This window comes from Perca flavescens, chromosome 1, assembly GCF_004354835.1.
Source record: "Perca flavescens isolate YP-PL-M2 chromosome 1, PFLA_1.0, whole genome shotgun sequence".
In the NCBI taxonomy this organism is placed as follows: domain Eukaryota; kingdom Metazoa; phylum Chordata; class Actinopteri; order Perciformes; family Percidae; genus Perca; species Perca flavescens.
Window position 1 is genome coordinate 903,439 of NC_041331.1, and position 22,502 is coordinate 925,940.

At 43.6% G+C, this 22,502-nt stretch overlaps 1 long non-coding RNA gene across 1 annotated transcript in view; it reads right to left on the bottom strand.

Annotated features, from left to right (window-relative positions):
- Positions 1–469: 469 nt before the first annotated feature.
- LOC114561027 (uncharacterized) overlaps positions 470–22,502 on the bottom strand; it is a 51,180-nt gene continuing 29,147 nt past the window's right edge. Inside the window, exon 2 of the long non-coding RNA XR_003693294.1 lies at positions 470–751. This is a non-coding gene — a long non-coding RNA (uncharacterized LOC114561027). The remainder of the gene's footprint in view (positions 752–22,502) is intronic.

Genomic DNA, 22,502 nt, shown 5'->3' on the forward strand with positions numbered 1-22,502 from the left:
CTCTTTTTCTAAAATGCTTGTTGTTATATTGGAAATGTTATAGTTCTGGCTTTCGACAGCCACTTTCCCTTTTAGAATGCTTAATTTGCTCTCTGTGATTAATTCATTACTTCTGTTGTTCCTAGTGCTCTTTCTGTAACAAAACTTTTTATTCTGATTAAACTTGTGTTGATGTTCCTGTGCACCCGAGAGTTATGTTGGACCTGCTCGGAAGAGAGTGGAACGGCAAATAAAAATCTTTTGGACCAGAGTACAAAAATAACACATTTACTGAGGGCCCCTGAGTAAGGCATTAGAGCAATGAAAACAATATGAGTGGGTGTGTCTATATTTGATATCACCTCTACAGCTATGTGCATTGTGCAAGGTATTTGGTCCCTGGTTTTCAAGGTTTCCATTAGTGACCTGAAGGTAAAGCTTCTGCCTCAATATAGACATGTTCTCATAAACCAGCAGACACAACTTAGCCTCTGATTTTTACTTTTTTATTCACTAAACACACAGGTCTTAACCGCGGTTCTGGACTTCTTGACTGTCAAGAAGGAGGGCATTAAGTGGAGGAACTCCTGGCCACTGGAGCTGAAGCCCGAGGCACAGCTGGAATAACGGAGCGGTAGGCCTAGTCTTCATCACAGCAAGAGTCAAGGTTCCTCCTAGGTTCTTTGATGTGGGCGGCTCTGAATAAGCAGGTGGGTGGACTGGAAATATGTTCATTGAACAGCACTGGAATGACTACAGCAACTACTTTGATCTGAAAGAGAGAGAGAGAGAGAGAGAGAGAGAGAGGAAAGAGACATACTGTAGGAAGAGTGGGACTGAGGAAAGAAAATTTTCTTGATCATTAAAACATTTTCATTTTGTTTTGGCGAATTTTCCAGTAGTTATTGCTTGTAATTATTTTAAAGGATTGTAATGCCTTAAATAATCATCATCATTGTGGATTATTCTTCCCTCTTTCCATGTTTACTCTAATAACCAATCAATAATTCAAGACAAAGGATGAAAAGTAACTTTGATAGATTGTCCACATCCAAAATCCCTTGGTTTTCTGCCATTTAAAAATGGACAGTATAACCACTTTGCACATCTTCCCATAACTGTGACACAAATTGAAATCTGAGTCTTTCTCTGCACACTGCACATTAAGGCAGGTTTGTGTAGATATACACCAAATATGTGAATGTAGAGTACAGAAAGAAAGCAAAAAGGCTTCCACTGACTAACTACTGCTCCCTATTTCGTTGCAATCTTCCATCTGATATCCAAGTTTTGCCAAGTTCTAAGTCCCCTGCTCTGTAAAACACAACTAGTGCTCAAGCATCATGTGATGGAAAACTGTGAGAAAGTTAGACTATGAAGTAAGGCAGCAGGATTCGTTGGGTCAATTTATGGATCACTTTAAATCAAATCAAATCAAATTAAAATGTTTAGGAAATCGCAAAGAATAAAAATGCATGTGTGCAGAAATATTTTACAAATTTCATTAGCCATTTGCAAAATTATTTCCCTATGGCACTATTGTTTAAGGGCATTGGTAAGCCTTTGGATGTGTTATACAGTGGGCTCAAGGTGAGAAACAAATGCTCACCAAATTGCACTTAAGTAATGCATGAGTGAAGCATTTTGACCCTTTTTTCAGCTTTCCATCTGGAAATGAGTAGTGTGTTACCACATTACAAATTGCAAATATAGCATAACTCTGTAGGTGTACTGTAAATGATTCTCGTGGTAGTATTTACCAGTTTCTATGAATAGTGTTACAGATAATACTTGGTGCTGGGAGAGGAATGGGAGTATGGAACTGCTGTGGCAGGAAAGTTTGTACAGAGTGTGATGTGTATGCCATTGATGATTGACTTGGATTTTTATTAACCAATGACACACAAACATGACAATATACTAATAGTGTGGAGGAAGTAAATCCATCTGGCAGAAAGTCATCTGTCAGAGATTTCAGTTTCAGATTTTCTTCCCCAGCAGCCCTTCATGCAGTCTATAAGAAGGTGTCCACTACAGACAAACAACTACCCCGACAAAATCTATACCAAAATATAAAACAAATCAACGTATTGTCATGAACGGGTTCGTATGATATTGTACCAAAACCTATGCACAACAATTCATAGGACATCTTAAGAAATTACGGCCACCGTGCCAGTCCGGTGACGAAGTTTAGCTAACCGGCCACATGACTCTTAAGTTAAGTGAGTGTTACAGTTTAGTTCAGCCGACAAAACGGGACTGTGAACCGGGTAGGCTACCAGGCACCCCAAGGTGACGGTCGTTTCAGCAGCCGTTACAGTTATGTTTAGGCACCAAAACAACTAATTAAAATTAGAAAAAGGTTGTGGTTTGGCTTAAAACAGTGGTTCCCAACCTTTGTTCCTTGGCGACCCCCTACTCATGTCCAAGAAAAGCTCAGCCCCGAAACCGAAGTTCAGGTAACTCTCGAGATAGAGCCTTACTTTCTTTTTGGATACAGAGCAGTTATCAGGACATTTACGTTTCTCCGCCATGTTTCATTCATAATTCAGTGATGCCGTGGCAGCAGGAAAATCGAGGATGCTAGCAGCTAACAGCTAGCAGCTAACAGCTGACCTGATGACAGCAGGGTCCCAGGTTAAGAGGTCCCGGAAGTTTGGCCTACTAACTAGCCTGCCTACAATTTTAAGCGAGAACAAAAATGTATAGTTTTCATACAGACTTTTGTATATATTATATATTCTAGTGTATTTTCATAATTTGTTTAACGTACAAATATGCCTCTCCGTGAACCATCACCTTATCGTGGTGGAGAGGTTTGTGTGTCTCTGTGAACCTGAGGGCTGTGTTGTCTGGAGCTTTGTGCTCCTGGTAGGGTCTCCCAAGGCAAAGTGGTCTCAGGTGAGGGGCCAGACAAAGAATGGTTCAAAAACCCCAATGAAAAAGCTAGGCAGAGATGGAGTGACCCTGCCCGGAGGAAGCCCGGGGCCCCCGTCTGGAGCCAGGCCCAGATGGCGGGCTCGTCGGCGAGCGCCTGGTGGCCGGGTTTGCCACGGAGCCCGGCCGGGCACAGCCCGAACAAGCTACGTGGCTCCCATCTCTCCAGCCCATGGGCCCACCACCTGTGGGAGGAACCGTTGGGGTCGGGTGCGATGCCACATGGGTGGCAGTGAAGGTCAGGGGCCTCGACGGACCAGACCCGGGCGGCAGACGCTGGCTCTGGGGACGTGGAATGTCACCTCTCTGTGGCGGAAGGAGCCGGAACTGGTGCGGGAGGTGGAGCGCTACCGGTTACATCTGGTGGGGCTTACCTCTACGCACAGTCTTGGTTCTGGAACCATACTCCTGGATAGGGGTTGGACTCTTTTCTTCTCCGGAGTTGCCCAGGGTGTGAGGCGCCGGGCGGGTGTGGGGATACTCACAAGCCCCCGGCTGAGCGCCGCTGTGTTGGAGTTTACCCCGGTGGACGAGAGGGTCGCCTCCCTACGCCTGCGGGTTGTGGGGGGGAAAACTCTGACTGTTGTTTGTGCATATGCACCAAGCAGGAGTTCGGAGTATTCGGCCTTCTTGGAGACCTTGACTGGAGTCCTGTATGGGGCTCCAGTGGGGGACTCCATTGTTCTGCTGGATGACTTCAACACACACATGGGCAATGATGGAGACACCTGGAGAGGCGTGATTGGGAGGAACGGCCTCCCTGATCTAAACCAGAGTGGTTGTTTGTTGACTTCTGTGCTAGTCATGGATTGTCTATAACGAACACCATGTTCGAACATAGGGATGCTCATAAGTGTACCTGGTACCAGAGCACCCTAGGCCGAAGGTCAATGATCGATTTCATAATCGTTTCATCTGATCTGAGGCCGTATGTTTTGGACACTCGGGTGAAGAGAGGGGCAGAGCTGTCAACCGATCACCATCTGGTGGTGAGTTGGGTCAGAGGGTGGGGGAAGACTCTGGACAGACCTGGTAAGCCAAAAGCGTGTAGTGCGGGTAAATTGGGAACGTCTGGAGGAGGCCCTGTCCGACAGACTTTCAACTCACACCTCCGGGCGGAGCTTTTCGGCATCCCTGTGGAGGCTGGGGGCATTGAACCCGAGTGGACAATGTTCAAAGTTTCCATTGCTGAAGCTGCGGCAAGGAGCTGTGGTCTTAGTGTCTTAGGTGCCTCAAGGGGCGGTAACCCACGAACACCGTGGTGGACACCGGTGGTCAGGGAAGCCGTCCGACTGAAGAAGGAGTCTTTCCGGGATATGTTATCCCGGAGGACTCCGGAGGCAGTTGCAGGGTACCGAAGGGCCCGAAGGGCTGCAGCCTCTGCCGTGAAAGAGGCAAAGCAGCGGATGTGGGAGAAGTTTGGAAAAGACATGGAGAAGGACTTTCGGTCAGCACCAAAGTGCTTCTGGAAAACTGTTCGCCACCTCAGGAGGGGGAAGCGGGGAACCATCCAAGCTGTGTACAGTAAGGATGGGACCTGTTGACCTCAACTGAGGAGGTAATAGGGCGATGGAAGGAGCACTTTGAGGAACTCCTGAATCCGACTAATACGCCCTCTATGTTAGAGGCAGAGCTGGAGGATAATGGGGGATTGTCGTCGATTTCCCAGGCGGAAGTCACTGATGTAGTCAAACAACTACACAGTGGCAAAGCCCCGGGGATTGATGAGATCCGTCCAGAAATGCTCAAGGCACTGGGTGTGGAGGGGCTGTCCTGGTTGACACGCCTCTTCAACATTGCGTGGAAGTCTGGGACGGTGCCAAAGGAGTGGCAAACTGGGGTGGTGGTTCCCCTTTTAAAAAGGGGGAACCACCAATTATAGGGGTATCACACTTCTCAGCCTCCCTGGTAAAGTCTACTCCAAGGTGCTGGAAAGGAGGGTTCGGCCGATAGTCAAACCTCGGGTTGAGGAGGAACAATGCGGATTCCGTCCTGGTCGTGGAACAACGGACCAGCTCTTCACTCTCGCAAGGATCCTGGAGGGAGCCTGGGAGTATGCCCAACCGGTCTACATGTGTTTTGTGGAGTTGGAGAAGGCGTATGACCGGGTCCCCCGGGAGATGCTGTGGGAGGTGCTGCGGGAGTATGGGGTGAGGGGGTCTCTACTCAGGGCCATCCAATCTCTGTATGACCAAAGTGAGAGTGTCCGGGTTCTCGGTAGTAAGTCGGACTCGTTTCAGGTGAGGGTTGGCCTCCGCCAGGGCTGCGCTTTGTCACCAATCCTGTTTGTAATATTTATGGACAGGATATCGAGGCGTAGTCGGGGTGGGGAGGGGTTGCAGTTTGGTGGGCTGGGGATCTCATCGCTGCTCTTTGCAGATGATGTGGTCCTGATGGCATCATTGGCCTGCGACCTTCAGCACTCACTGGATCGGTTCGCAACCGAGTGTGAAGCGGTTGGGATGAGGATCAGCACCTCTAAATCTGAGGCCATGGTTCTCAGCAGGAAACCGATGGAATGCCTTCTCCAGGTAGGGAATGAGTCCTTACCCCAAGTGAAGGAGTTCAAGTACCTTGGGGTTTTGTTCATGAGTGAGGGACAATGGAGCGGGAGATTGGTCGGAGAATCGGGCGCAGCGGGTGCGGTATTGCATTCAATCTATCGCACGTTGTGGACGAAAAGAGAGCTGAGCCAGAAGGCAAAGCTCTCGAACTACCGGTCAGTTTTCGTTCCTACCCTCACCTATGGTCATGAAGGCTGGGTCATGACCGAAAGAACGAGATCCAGGGTACAAGCGGCTGAAATGGGTTTCCTCAGGAGGGTGGCTGGCGTCTCCCTTAGAGATAGGGTGAGAAGCTCAGTCATCCGTGAGGAGCTCGGAGTAGAGCCGCTGCTCCTTTGCGTCGAAAGGAGCCAGTTGAGGTGGTTCGGACATCTGGTAAGGATGCCCCCTGGGCGCCTCCCTAGGGAGGTGTTCCAGGCACGTCCAGCTGGGAGGAGGCCTCGGGGAAGACCCAGGACTAGGTGGAGGGATTATATCTCCAACCTGGCCTGGGAACGCCTCGGGATCCCCCAGTCGGAGCTGGTTAATGTTGCTCGGGAAAGGGAAGTTTGGGGTCCCCTGCTGGAGCTGCTCCCCCCGCGACCCGACACCGGATAAGCGGACGAAGATGGATGGATGGATGGTGCAAATATGTTTTTTTTTTTACCTCAACTTCAAACCAGATAAAGACTTGCGCCCCCTCTGTGATCTTTGTCGCCCCCCTGAGGGGTGCCCGGACCCCAGGTTGGAAACCACTGGCTTAAAACACCGGTCCCCTTAAGGAACACAAACAACCGTTTCCTGGGTGAAAGTCTTTTGTTTTCCACTTCTTCCGCTGCATGAAAGCCCTGTGTTTTAGGATCCAATTATCCACCCAGACCTCCTCCCTATGTGGATCTTTAGGGTCTTATGCAGCTGCAGTCAATTTGGGGCATACAGTAATAAATACGTGAAATAAAAACGAACTACAGTGCATTACTTTTTGTAGCATTATGTACGAATGGTTCATGAGAACAGCCTGAACAAATCAATTATATGTATATAAAATAGCTAGTTCAGTTGAATTCAGTTTAACTGAAAACTGACTGACAGAGAGAAAGAAACACGAGGAGAGGCTAAATGTGACTGACATGGAAACAGGGAGGGAGACAGATAAAGACAGAGAGAGAAGGGGGTGTCTGGCAATGCCTGCATCGCCTGAGCTCCAATTAGAGTAATGCAGAATAGAGGAGAAGGTGCATATGTGTGTGTGTGTGTGTGTGTGTGTATATATATATATATATATATATATATATATATATATATATATATATATATATATATATATATATATATATATATGTGTGTGTGTGTGTGTGTGTGTGTGTGTGTGTGTGTGTGTGTGTGTTTGGGGGAGATCAGGTGGAAATGAGGTCAAACTCTCCTCCTTGAGATATTTACAACCCAGCATTAAAGCTCTGACCAAAGAATTGACGCCGGCGTCAGCCCAGACAAAAAAATCAAAAGCCCCAAAACATCCTCCTGATTTGAGGCCTGCTGACTTGACATAATGAAAAAGCCTGTCTCTGTCCCTTTCCCAAAGTCAGAGAGCAGCAGAGCCCGGATCCATCATTACCTGAGAGGAGGAAGATAATAAGAAGCCTCATCTGCCCTTTACCCATCCTCCGGATCATTATCATAATTCTGTATTAATCAGCACCCGCCTCCGCTACTCAGCCACAGAGATCTAAAAATGGCCCAAAACTTTGACTTTGTCTCCTCCTGCTCCCAGAGCGGGAGATGTAAAGATTTTGGGGACGAAGTAGATGCTGAAATATCCCAAAGATTGTGATCCCACTCCTGCTATAAAAAGGGAAGCCTTTGGTGTGGGGATGGAGTTGTGTTCTAATGAGGCTCGTTACACAGCGATCTGTCCCTGCCAGACTAGAGGTGGCATCACAGAGCGGCAGCCAGCCTGCTAAAACACTCCTGCTGCTCTCGGTTTGTTCAGCCAGGCTCCATCACAGCCAGCCCAGTGCTACACTTTGTGGCTGTACATCCACAGTTTCAATTATTCATCGGCCTACAGCACCTTGCAGCACCACATCAGCTGCTGTTAACACTCAACATCTCTCATTTTTAAAACCAATTTTTTTTGTTGAACCCTGTAGTTAACCCCTTTGCAATTGTAAAAATGCTTGAAAATCTTTCAATCCAGTCAGTGACTCACCGCTGCTATGCACAGTTATATTTTACACCATTATACATTTTCAATCACTGCAGTGTAGCAGTGCCTCTAATGCAGATGTTTAAGCACCGTCTAATTATACAATCAGCATCAGTGATACCTTATCACAGAAAATGCCAAAATTTATATAATAGTGAGGAGTTTTATCTTTCAAATGACATACTTACTAGAGAACACATACACACATACACAATGAGATATAGCATAGTACCTGTCCATTGGCAAGTGCTATTCTTTTTAGGGTTGATTTATGGCCCCAAAGCCAAGGTTTATGAAACTAACATCTCCTTTAAATGTTGATGTGTAATATATATATATATATATATATATATATATATATATATATATATATATATATATATATATAGGGCCGGACTCGATTAAAAAAATAAAAAAATTAATCTAATTAATTACAGGCTTTGTAATTAATTAATCAAAATTAATCGCATTTTAATTCCATAACTATTTGACCTAAGAACAGTGAGAAGTAATTTTTTTCACATGGATTTTTAGTATACCATTGAATAATGACTGAATACATAAGCTTAAGCAACACAATATTGTTTATTTTTGTTCAACCAAGTCCAGCATTGCACCTGTGCAATTTTTGCCATTAAGTGTAGCAATAGCATATTTAGAAATATAGTACATTTCAGAAATTCAGGTAGCCTATAGGTAGGTAGACCTTCTGTAAACTATGTTTTTTTTAAGTAAAACACAATACTTTCAAGTACATTCAGACTTAGTTACCCTGGTCCTTAAACCAGTCATCTGGTGGAGTGTAGGTTGGGTGTGGGTCCTTGTACTCGGAGTCGGGCTAACGTCCACGCTAGCTGCTAAATGTTTAGCGTTGAGGTGATACTTGAGGCTCGATGTGCTGCGGTGATATGCGAATTCCTTGTTGCATAGCTTGCACACAACCATGCTCTAATCAACGCTTCCATCCGTTTTATAACAAAATGTCCCATCCGCGGGGCCAACCAAAGCGGTATCGTCAGCTTCTTTGTTCATGTTCACTGTGGTTTGTTGTTGTCTGAAGCATTGACATATAACACTAGTTGGTGCTCCAGTATAATCGGTCCGCCGAAACTCATCCAGTGAGAAATGTCCCGCGGTGCAAAAATAAGTGTGATTAAAATGCGTAAAAAATGTTTAACGTGTTATTTTTTGTGTAATTAATTAACGCATTAAAGTCTGTAATTAATTAATCTTAATTAACGCGTTAAAGTCCCGGCTCTAATATATATATATATATATATATAGTGAGTAAAATTTCCATTCCATTTAAGATACAGTAATCATATTAAGTGACTGAGCGAATTTGAGTAATAAAGTATCTTATAAATAGCTGATGATCCAAACTGTCGCAAGCCTGAGTCAATAATTGGAACATTGTTTGCTATTCATAGTATAGTATAAGACACATTTTAGTTATAGATGGATATGTCAGAGATATACGGCATAGTGCATCTCTCATGCCATATATTATCTCTTTCCCATACTTCTGTGTAGCCCCTTTTAGACATGAAATTCATTGCATCGCTGGCTTCATTTATCTGTTTAAGTAATGGCGTTTTGTCATTCACACATAGGTAATGTAAATGTTCCTCGCCTCTTTATTCACACATGACAGGGCCATTACAGCAGGAGCCACAATGCTCTCATAATATTTAGCATCTGATGGGAGAGAGGGAGCGGTGGCATTGCTGGACAACATCCGGGAGTTGGATAGTAATGATCAAGAAAAGTGTATTTACTCGATAGGGATATTTGTAATTGAGGCCTTAATTATTGCCCTGCTTATGGTGTGAATCTCTTAAGTGTTGAGAACAATTTCATCATTTTAATTCTATTTTGTAATGTCCGACAGTGCTGTCTGATGGTTAATGTGGTTGTGCTTTTTCTTTTCTTATTCCCCCACACATTTTTAAAGACTGATCTGACATGACAAGAATATCTCATCATCAGCTTCAAGGTACCCTGTGGAGTTTCGGACCAATAGCAGAGCTATAAAGTAATGTTATTATGGATTATTTCTCATTTTGTTGGTATTGTGCATGTGCACAAGCACGTGGGTGTCACAAGTCACATCCTGCCGTCAGTTTCACTGTTCAGGTGTTCGACAGTTGCCAGCAGTAACGCGTAAAGACACAAAGCAGAAGAAGACCACTATTAAGCAAACACACACAATTTAAAATATTTAAAACAAAATCAGCTTCACAAAGGTTTAATGAGGAAGGAAATGTACTCAACGTTTCTAACAGCACAAGGAGACACATGCAATGCATCATGGTGAGAAACACTGACTGTAAACACTTATTTATTTACAAGAACACACAGCGGGGTACCTTTAAAATCATCTCATCTCTTTGTACATACAGTAATGGATGATAATTAAGTTACATTTACTCCAGTGCTCCTAATAAGACAAACTAGTTATGCATTTAATCTTTATTTATGCATATTTAACCTATGTTATGTTAATCTAATGGCAAAATTGTCAAAAGTCTTCATTAAGTAATTGCCATCATGACTTTTACATAAAAAGGTGACTCAGGCGCTAATTTGGTCTAGCATCACTTAAGCTATTCATTCTTGTCAGTAAGATCATCATGCGTCATATCAATTCTGTTAAGACTATCTTGTAGTTTCTAACCAGTTATTTTATTTGGCAAACTGCAACAAACTTGGACCTCCTGTTTACCTCAGTTGATATTTAGTCTTTGAACTGTGCACTCTCTAATTCAGAATTGATTGGTCTGTTTGAGTTGCAATCCCTTGTTTTCTGTTTCTTCACAGCTCTACCACCCCAGACATGGCAGGTTAGTTTACAGTATTTTCCAAAGAGAAACTGTGCTAATAACACCTTGTTACTCCAATTGGCAAAACCACAGTTGGGAATACATTAGTCTCACATTGCCAGACCTGTCTCCACAGCGCTGTGTCAGCACTGGAGTATGGTCTGGGTACACCACTTATCTATCTGAGATAGCGGGGAAAAAATACTTTGGCTTGTTTGTGTTTCTTTAAACCAATCACAACCATCCAGTTCAGAAATCTTTAGAGGGGCAGCTCAATTGGGACCATGGAACAGTAAATGTGTGTGCTGTTTGGTTCAGAGCCTCTGTCTAGCTTTGGGTCCTCAATCATTTATGGGCCTGACCTACCACTTCCCAGGTACAATGTGTCCAAACACTGAACTGAAGACGTTGGGGCTATGAGACCTTGCTCATCTTAACAGTAGTGTTGCAAAAGTATGTTTTGACCAATGCATGCATCAGAAAGGTGAAGTCACTGTTTTATTTGCCTAGTGTTTGAAAAAAAAAAGAAAAGAAAGAAATCACATAATCAACATCATCAATATTTAACATTAAACATTTTTCTGCAAAACATCTGTAGCCTAACATACATATCAGATGAGTAGAATAAAGAACCTGTCAAAGTACTATACATACTTTAGTAAGACATGATACACAGCAATGTAACATGTTCATTCAATCACAGTATTAGTCCAGTCCAGTGTGTGCAGCAGATCCACACTGGAGTGAAGTGCAGCAGTCTGTACTGGAGTTTTCTCATGGCAAATCCCAGACCAATATTATAAGGTGGACCAAAATATCACTTCTCTGTTCAAGACCTGGGTTCAAAAGCAGCTTTCATACTACACCAAATATACTGAGCTCTTAATGTGTCAATATATCCCACGTTAAAGGAACACGCCGACTTATTGGAAATTTAGCTTATTCACCGTAACCCCCAGAGTAAGACAAGTCGATGCATACCCTTCTCATCTCCGTGCATGCTGTAACGCTGTCTGATGGTTCCAGCATTAGCTTAGCCCAGCACAGATCCTGCAGGTTCCAACTAGCCTACTGCTCCCAATTGTGACAAAAGTGACAAAATAACGCCAACATATTTGTTCCATGTTGTGATTTGTAGAGTCACAGCGTGTACAAAAAACAACGTAACATGAGACACAGCCATCTTCTAACAGTAAACAAACCGGGAACTATATTCTCAGACAGGCTTCCTGCGAGCATATCACTCCGCCCAAGTACTATATTCTTCCGCCTGAGAATATAGTTCCTGGTTTGTTTACAGTTAGAAGATGGCGGTGTCTCATGTTACATTGTTTTTTGTACACGCTGTGACTCTATAAATCACAAAATGTAAATAGGAACATGTTGGCGTTATTTTGTCACTTACTCGGAGCAGTAGGATTACTGGAACCATTCACCTGCATGTTCTGTGATGGGCTGATGCCGCTGGAGCCGTCAGACAGCATTACAGCACGCACGGAGATGAGAAGGGTATGTATCGACTTGTCTAACTCTGGGGGTTACGGTGAATAAGCTAAATTCCCAATAAGTCGGCGTGTTCCTTTAAGCTATGAAGCTTCTACAGTTACAAAGCGAACAAGATGGCAGACAGATTTCCTAGTTGTATGATGCCCAATAAATTTGTCCATCCTATTCCCCAAACACTAAACCAGAGGATTAAACATTCAACAATTATTCATAGACATAGACACAGTGCAGTCATTGGGAACTCAAACCTCCAACACAGCATAAGATGTGTGTGTGTGGAACCAACCGGCACATCCAAAACCAGAGCGTTGTTGTTGGCCTCCATTGGTTCCTCTGTTGACACCTGCTAATTGTCTTGCCATCCACTGGTTCGCAATGACTGACAAGAAAATGTACAGTAATCCCCTGATACCACAGCAGGTTGGAGCTATTCCTTTTGACTTGTGTCTCAGCCAATAAGTCTATTCACACTGTGACTAACTTCCACCGAGATGGGCTCAGGAACTGACTGTCCTTTCAGAGGTCAAAAAGAGCAAGCAGAAGAGAATAACATAGCACTGGAGCAAAACTCCTCCGGAGTTGGCTGAGAGACGCTGGGTGGGTGTGGGGATACTCACAAGCCTGCCGCTGAGCGCCGCTGTGTTGGAGTTCTCCCCAAGGAACGAGAGGCACACCTCAATGCAACTACGAGTTGCTGAGAGGAAGGCTCGGACTGTTGTTTGTGCCTACGCACTCCTTAAGAGTTAGGGTTATTTGCTAATTTAATTTACTTTCAGCAAAATGTTTAATATTTGAAAAATAAAACACTGTCTCAAAATGATGAAATAAGCTTACACAGAGTTCAATAATTTGACCCAATTTCAGCTTGGACTCTGTTAGTTGCTGTTTGCCGCATTGTAATGTTTACTCTTTTCTTGTATTGTGTTGTGTGATTAACTCTTGAGTGTTGAACCTGAAGTGGGTCTTGCAATTTAGGTTAAAAGGAGAATGCTGTATGCACTGCAACACAAACACATATTGGGCAAAAACATAATTTGTACATTCATACAGAATGTACATGTTCATTCTAATGGTATGCATGTTTATCTGAACCTTAACATATCTAATATGTCAACCCGCTTGTCTTTGCTATTTATTCTGTTATCTCTGTGTGCATGAATATACAGAAAGCTGTAGCCTGTGTGTGACATTTTATTAACACTGTAAAACACATACATGGACACACTTAGCTGGAAGCTGAGAGGTGATGATAAAGGTGGAAGTGAGAGGTTATAGAGAACAGGATTTACCAGCAGTCCGACGATTACCCCCACCATCACCCCTCTAACACACACACACACACACACACACACACACACACACACACACACACCTCTTTTAATCACGCCCACAACCCCATCTGTACTGACAAACACATAAATAGATGCCAGCTATATGTGTGTTAGTTCATGTGAATTCCTCCATTCCTGTATGTGTGTGTTGGGCCAGATTTATATATGTGTGTGTCAGGGTGTTGCACAGTACAGTACATGCTGAGGCTCCGGCTGATGTGCACCTCCTCAAAGTTCTAACAGCGTTAGGACAACAGAGATGCCATGTAGAGACCACAAAAGTAGTGATTGGGTTGGGTTGCTTACAGTCACGGAGCTGTAGCAGCAAGATCGGGAGAAATCCAGACACGCCGGTAACACCATGAGCCCATCATACACGTCTCTCCCCAGCACAATATCCTGTCAAATTTTGCAGGTGGTTAGACTGGGTAACCCCAGCCCGATCTGCCGGCAATTTGATTTCTCCCTGCAGCTCAGGCTGGAAACCTGTATGTATCTATTCTGCTTCTGTTACAATTTTGCGGGAACCAATCACAAGCTTTTCCACCTGGCGCACTATTGGCGGGTTTAACACGATGACGATAGAGAAGCGACCAAGCAGCTTCTTGTTTACATTCAACATGGCGGCCACCGAAGCGCAGCAACCGGTTGATGCCGCTGTCGCTGCTACATCACCCGGCTCGTTGGTCTGATTGGTTGAAGGACTATCCAATTGCGATACTACTCTAGTGGACAAAGGAGTCTTCAGCCATGCTAGTTGCTCTGTGAGGTTGAATTTAGATAGGCCTACAGCTTTCCCTTGAGCTAAATGCTAACATTGGCATGCTAACATGCTCCTAATACATTTTAGATACAGCGGTCCTATGAGCTAAATCCTAACATTGGCACATTAGATAAGGGTGACCAGATTTCCCGGAGCTAAAACCGGGACACTTTGTGCGTGACCGTAGTGCTCGTGCACGCACACGCTTTTTAACGTGAACATGTGCCAGCCCAGGTCAGACACAGACGGTTACTTCATTATTTTTGATCGTAGGCTCCTCATCTAATAATAGGTGTTTTTTCCTGTAAAATTAACAAAATTGCAGCAACAGCCTTTTTCAGTTTTAGTGTGAGATTTATGTTGAGAAGTGTTATTTATTCCAATAACACCAAAAGAACTAACATGATTTATTGAAAATTTTGAGCATTAAACACTTTCCTGCATTCTAATGAATTTTTATGCACCCATTTCTACCTTTTTCTGAATCAATGTAAGATGCAAATATCTTTATGTGAAGAGAAACATAGATTACAATCCAAATATAAAAACATTATGGAATATATTGAAGTAAGGCTCTCAGGCATTCTGTATTGCTTTCAACTATTTATTCTCCTTTGGATCGACTTTTCTAATTATATCAGAGTCAGCACACATGTAGCCTATCATCATTTACTCTTCCCTCCTGTTTGGCGTCTTTTGTTGGGGAAGTAACCTCCTTAAATGTGCATATGACAATTATTCACCTCAATGATACATTAATTCATTTTAATTTATTAATAAACCCCTGGACAGTAATATTTCAGATGTTTGAGCAAGATTTCTGCTCATGTTCAAAAGTTTGTGAACATTCAAAATATATGTGTTGTCTGTGATTTGGAGGAGTTGTGATATTTTGTGAAAAATAAAGTTATAATAGGCTATTACAAGAATAAAGTCACTTTATTTCAGAAAATAATCTATACCTGCACCATAGTCTGCTGTGCATTACGTGATTGCTCTGCTGATACGGTAGATCTCAGACCTTCTGACAGACACAGAGCCCCGTTTGGGTCTCTGGTCTCTGAATGAGACAAAGAGTTTAGCTATGGAAGTGGCTGTACGCTGCTCTACGTCGGAGGTGGAAACCAGAAACTACTGCAGAAATACAAGGAGCACAAACGCGACACATCTGCCGCAGCATGCCCACAGCGGAGCGCATCCATGAACCAGAAACTGCACAGCTGTTTACAGTGAGAGTGGACACTAAGCGACCCACAGGTCTGCTTCAGAGCTCCGTGTGTCTGAGTCTGAACCGTAGACTGGAAACGTCACATCACAGGAACTTCAAACTAAATCATTAGTATTGCGCTCCTAAACTTTGTGTTGATGGCATCAATGTATTACACTGATTTGGCTATGATTCCTCTGAAAACTTCACCCGGATTTCACAGCTTTCCTCACGTACAGACGGTTGCTAGGTGCTAGCAACAAATACAGCATGGTGGGACCCCGCACGTAGTTGCCCGTTCTATTTGCCTCGGAAAAATAAACTGGACAAAGTTACATTCGGTCTTTCAAGTCAGAACGGGTGTGTGCAGGTTAAAGATCACTGCCTGGATGTGTAAGGCGAGCGTATTGTGTCACTTCCGGTGTTCCTGTGTTAACAAACGCTAGTTTGCTGCTCCGGCAAAAACTTACTGAACTCTGCTTTACTGTTTTAATTTGCGGCTATTTGCCTGGATTGCATTTGAATTACAATTGTTTTACTCAAGCACTTATACTTAGCTTCACTTACAGTGACTGACTCGCTGAATTTACAATTGTTAAAACGCTGTTAGCTACTTTAGCTTAGCCATTAGCAATGGCTAATTCCTCTCCTGCTCTTTCTTGCTCTGTGTGTCAAATGTTTAGCTATTCCTCTGCCTCCTTTAGTGATAACGATACATGTAATAAATGTAGTATATTCGCTGCTCTGGAGGCAAGGCTTAGTGAGTTTGAGTCATGGCTCCGTACCATGGAATCAGAATCGTATGCTTCCGTAGCTAGCCAGCACCATGTAGTTAATGCGGACCACCATACTGTAGCTTCTGTAGCTTCTTTAACTTCTGCTAGCTGTCCCCCGTCAGACCCCGAGCAGCCGGGCGAGTGGGTGACTGTCCGAGGGAAGCGTAGCGTTAGAGGGAAGCGTAGCGTAGCGTTAGAGAGAAGCGTAGCGTTAGAGGGAAGCGTAGCGTCAGAGGGAAGCGTAGCGTTAGAGGGAAGCGTAGCGTAGCGTTAGAGAGAAGCGTAGCGTTAGATCTAGACCAGGGAGTGCACATGATGACAGTCGCTCTAAACCGGAGCGTCTTTGCCTCTGTAACAGTTTCTCCCTACTCAGTGATACACCTGCTGAGAAGCCAGCTCTGGTTATTGGGAGCTCTATACTGCGATATGTGAAGCCGGCGGCCCCGGCGGCTACAGTACCTACGGTCATATGTGTCCCCGGGGCTAGAGCGGGCGATATAGAAACCCACCTAGAGCTGCTGGCTAAAAAGAACCGTAAATACAGTAAGATCATACTTCACGTAGGGGGTAATGGTCGTATATCAGAGATCACTAAATTGAATGTTGAGTCACTTTGTGCATACGCAAAGACAATGTCGGACTCAGTAGTTTTCTCTGGACCCCTGCCAAACCTGACCAATGATGAAATGTACAGCCGTACGTCATCCTTCCACCGATGGTTGTCGGGGGGGTGCCCAGCTAATGATGTGGGCTATGTGAATAACTGGGGGGCGTTCTGGGGAAAGCCTGGTCTGATGGAGAGAGACGGCATTCATCCCACCTGGGACGGAGCCGCTCTCATATCAAAAAATCTGACCGAGTTTATCAGACATAAACCATGACAACCCAAGTTTGATATTAGTAATCAGGGGTGCAGTACTACGCGCCCCCCTGTGCTTCCGTTGGAGCAGTCACCCACTCATAGTCTAATAAGCACGGTGTCTGTCCCCCGACTCAGATCGGTTAAATCAAAGGTAAACAACAGATGCGCTATACTTAACAACCTAATTGGAATTAAAACAACTGCAACGATAGAACAAAATAGGAAAATTAGATGTGGACTATTAAATATTAGATCTCTGTCTTCTAAAGCATTATTGGTAAACGATTTTATATCAGATAATAACATTGATTTATTTTGTCTTACTGAAACCTGACTGGGCCATGAAGACTATGTTAGTCTAAATGAAGCCACTCCTCCCAGTCATATTAATACTCAAATTCCTAGAGGCTCAGGCCGAGTTGCAGCCATCTTTGATGCAAGCCTGTTAATTACTCCTAAACCTAAATTAAATTATAACTCCTTTGAAAGTCTTGTTCTTAATCTTCAACATCCAAAATGGAAAACATTACAGCCAATTATATTCGTTGTTATTTACAGGGCTCCAGGTCCGTATTCTGAATTATCTGAATTCTCAGAGTTTTTATCATGTGTAGTCCTTAAATCAGACCAAGTACTTATTGTAGGTGATTTTAATATCCATGTGGACGTTGACAATGATAGCCTTAGTACTGCTTTCAACTCATTATTGGATTCAATCGGTTTCAGTCAGAGTGTGCACAAGGCGACGCACTGTTTTAACCACACCCTCGACCTTGTGCTGGCATATGGTATTGAAATTGAGGATTTAATAATATTTCCGCAGAATTCGGTATTATCAGATCATTCTTTAATCACTTTCGAATTCTTACTACCTGATTATATTAAATTAGATAAAAGCTTCTACACCAGATGCCTATCTGACAGTGCTATAGCTAAATTTAAAGAAGATATTCCAACAGCATTTGACTCAATGTCATGCCTTAACATAACAGAGGACCTCTATGTTAACCTCAGTCCCTCTCAAATTGATACATTTGTAGACGGTGCTACGACTTGCCTACGGACGACCTTAGACTCCGTTGCTCCCCTGAAAAAGAAGATGATGAAGCAAAGGAAATTAGCACCTTGCTATAACTCCCAAACTCGCAAATTAAAACAAATATCGCGAAACCTCGAATGTAAGTGGCGTTCCACAAAAGTGGAAGAATCCCGTTTGGATTGGCAAGAAAGTCTCAAAACCTATAGGAAGGCCCTAAGAAAGGCCAGATCAGACTATTACTCATTACTAATAGAAGAAAACAAGAACAACCCAAGGTTTCTTTTCAGCACTGTAGCCAGGCTGACAGATAGCCACAGCTCTACTGAGCCATCTATTCCTCTAGCTCTGAGTAGTGATGACTTCATGAGCTTCTTTAATGATAAAATTACAACAATTAGAAATAAAGTCCGTCACCTTTTGCCCTCAACTTCTAACGGTTCACCTTTAAACGCAGAGTCGCTAGAAATAACGACTAGTCTCGACATATACTTAGACTGCTTTTATCCTATAGACCTTCAACAATTAATGTTAAAGATATCCTCAGCTAAGCCATCTACCGGTCTCTTAGACCCCATCCCAACGAGATTACTGATTAATGTTAATGATAAATCCTCCAAGTACGCTAAAGTTAGCCATGGGGTTCCTCAAGGCTCAGTGCTTGGACCAATTCTATTCTCCTTATATATGCTTCCTCTAGGCAATATTATTAGGAAACACTCAATTAACTTTCACTGTTATGCGGATGACACCCAATTATACTTGTAAATCAAACCAGTCAGCTAGCTAAATTTCAAGCGTGCATTAAAGATATAAAATCCTGGATGACCTATAATTTTCTGATGTTAAACCCTAACAAAACTGAAGTTATTGTACTGGGACCTAAACAGAACCTCATTATCTAAAGACATAGCTACTCTGGATGGTATTGCCCTGGCCTCCAGCACTACTGTCAGAAATGTAGTTATTTTTGATCAGGATATATCCTTTAATGCCAATCTAAAACAAACCTCAAGAACAGCCTTTTTTCATCTTCGTAACATTGCCAAAATTAGGAATATCCTGTCTCAAAACGACTCTGAAAAACTAGTCCATGCATTTGTTACGTCCAGGCTGGACTATTGTAATTCCCTACTGTCAGGTTGCTCAAATAAGTCCCTTAAGACACTCCAGCTGATCCAGAATGCTGCAGCACGTGTTCTCACAAGAACTAAGAAAAGAGATCATATTTCTCCTGTATTAGCTTCTCTGCACTGGCTTCCTGTTGAATCCAGGATTGAGTTGAAAATCCTTCTCTTGACCTACAAAGCTCTAAATGGTCTAGCACCATCATATCTAGAAGAGCTCCTAATACCTTATTGTCCCACTAGAGCACTGCGCTCCCAGAATGCAGAGTTACTGGTGGTACCTAGAGTCTCTAAAACTAGAATGGGAGCCAGAGCCTTCAGTTATCAGGCTCCTCTCCTATGGAACCAGCTCCCGATCTGGGTTCGGGGGGCAGAAACTGTAATCGCTTTCAAGAATGAACTTAAAACTCTTCTATTTGATAAAGCTTATAGTTAGGGAGTGAGGAGTTGCAGTGTTCACCTAACTGGCCCACCTGCTTCTCTTCATAATTGTTAGATTAATAATACATAAAGTAGAGGGAGGCAGGCCAGCCAAGCCCGATCCGGCAAGGGGAGAGTTCTAAGCCCGAAAAAGCTTCCTCTCCTTATGACCTGTCTCTCTTAGTTACGCTGTTATAGTTACGCTGTTATAGTTCTAGACTGCCGGGGAACTTCCTTCCTTCCTTTGACACACTGAGCTGCTCTCTCCTGTCCCTTTCTATTACTATTACTATTTGTGTGTATCCCGTCCCAGAAATGCAATGTTACTAATCCTAACTTCTGGGGAGTTTGCTCCCCGGAGTCCTTATGTTTTTTCCCCCAGCGTATTTCCCTGGAGAACGTTGGCACCAAGATCCTGGTTCCAGCTGTCGCCGTGGTCCTGCTGCACTCCCTGCTGAGCTCAGCGGTGCCCTGCAATGTCATGCTGCTTCCTGCTGAACCCTGCTGCTTCCTGTTAAACCCTGCAGCTTCCCGCTACATCCAGTCACTGTTCCATTATTAATGTGACTATTATTGCCACTGTTCATCACACCCCCAACCGGCCCGTCAGACACCGCCTACCAAGAGCCTGGGTCTGTCCGAGGTTTCTTCCCAAGAGCGAGTTTTTCCTCGCCACTGTCGCACTGCTTGCTCTTGAGGGAATTACCGTAATTGTTGGGGCTTTGTAAATTATAGTGTGGTCTGGACCTACTCTATCTGTAAAGTGTCTCGAGATAACCTATGTTATGATTTGATACTATAAATAAAATTGAATTGAATTCGGGACTACACTCACAACATTCGGGGCTGAAGACCCGGCAAAATCGGCTGACGCCGCTCCTTGTGTAAACCGGGACATTTTAGCGTCCCGACAGGCTTTTGTTGGGACTCGGGACAAGCAATTCATAATCGGGACTGTCCCGGTCAAACCGGGATGTCTGGTCACCCTACATTAGATACATCTGTCCTTTGAACTCTAATAGTTGTTAAGATATTTCACCAAAAATGACAATATTATGATGCCACTTGAGGAAAAGTTAAGAGATATGGGGCCCTATTTTAACAATCTAAGGGCACGGCGTAATGCGCCGGGCGCAGGTGCGTTTAGGGCGTGTACAAATCCACTTTTGTTAGTTTAACGGCGGAAAAAAGGGTCTGTGTGCCAAGCGCATAGTTCAAAAGGGTTGTACTTAGTGTCTTCATTAATCATAGGTGTGTTTTGGGCGTAACATGCAATAAACCAATCAGAGGTCATCTCCCATTCTCTTTAAAAGCCAGGCGCGTTTGGACCTTGGTGCATTGCTATTATGATGGAGGATTTGCTAACCAGGAAGGAGAGATTTTCAGGAGACGAAACTGAACTGAAGCTGATCAAATATGGCACGAGCACTACACCACCAAAACTCCATAATACTATTTTTTAGCTGCTGCGCGTCCCTGTGTGTGTGTAACAAGCATAGTGTGCACGTGCATTTTACTAATATGCTGTTAAAATAATGAATTGCTGCATTATTGATTTTAGAACAGGTTTATTTGGTCAATGGTGCAATCACTTTCCGCTGCCTGAAGATAGCAATGCGCCAAGAATGCACCTGAACACAACTCACTGTGAGACCAGCACGCCCATGGGTGCACAGTGCATTTGCTATTTAAATGACTTGGGCGCTGGTCGGGAAATTGACAATTTTCAGTCCGGACTAAAGTAGTGGAGCAACCAACCAACTGACATTGCCATCCCTGGAGCCACGCTGTTAGCATGGCTGATAATATAATCTATTCCATGCAGCTGACCAGTGAACATGGTCTTAATACACCAAAATGCTGACTTAACTGTCATAATCCTGTCTAACAGCTGTCCACACAACATAAATTTGTTGGCTTAGTGGAATTGGAGAGACTTAAGTGCATTACACAGAGCAAATTTACTAAGTTATCTGGGTAAAACCTAGAACTTTGTTTTGTTTTTTCCTCCAAACTCATCTGGAACATCAGAAAACCAACAGCTCAAGAGGTGCATTCGCTCCTCTTGAGAGAGAGAGAGAGAGAGAGAGAGAGAGCACATTCACACAGTACAGGCTTGGTTCACACAATTGAAATATTGAAAGGTTGCCTTAAAAAGTGAGTTTTCAATTGTGATGTCAAAACTTCTTTTTTTAATTCTATATCTTGGCAGTGCATACCTGTACTACACTCCTCCATGGCTGGGAATTCAAACCCACTCAATTTGCTGAGGCTAATAACAAACACTGTTGCATGGGATAGCAGGAAACATGGCTGCTGCATGTGAGAAGTTACAGTATCTTAGGAGTAAACATTTGATTTGCAATGTCCCATTCCATTATCTGCTGGTCATTTCTACACATAATCCCAGGCATTTTGGTTAGATGTTAAAGTTTGAGCAGCTGCAGATTGATTGCTCCAGAGGTGAAGACAGTAAGAAATGCTACAGTACATTATATGAAATATTTTCTGCCCCACGTTTAGCATGTTTGTGTGTTCTCTCATCAGTAACTGGAAGTCTCCATTGAAGTCAAGACCCAGATCAGTCCTAGCCATGACACCAACAAATGACATGTTCTAAAAAATGTCAAGACCACTATTGAAAAGACACTTAACTTTTAAACTATTCCATTGACGCAAATGCTGGTTTGGCAGTAACTAGACAGTGGCAACACTTTAGGGTTTGAACTTCTCTCTTCTCAGTATGAATGCCTCAGAGGAAACATCTTTTATAGTTTTTCTCAAAAAATAGTTTTTAAAGAATGTTTGGTGAATGAAGCCCAATGTCCTAAAGTGTGTGCCGTTATCCCCATTTGAACATTGATTGTCGTATCTCCCCTACTCTCGGGCGCTAACGAGTGTGGCTGTTTTGAACAAAAGGCTTTTGCCTTCAGACACAGTTGGACGACACGTTGTGCTAAGTGGTTCGTTTCGGGCACACTGAC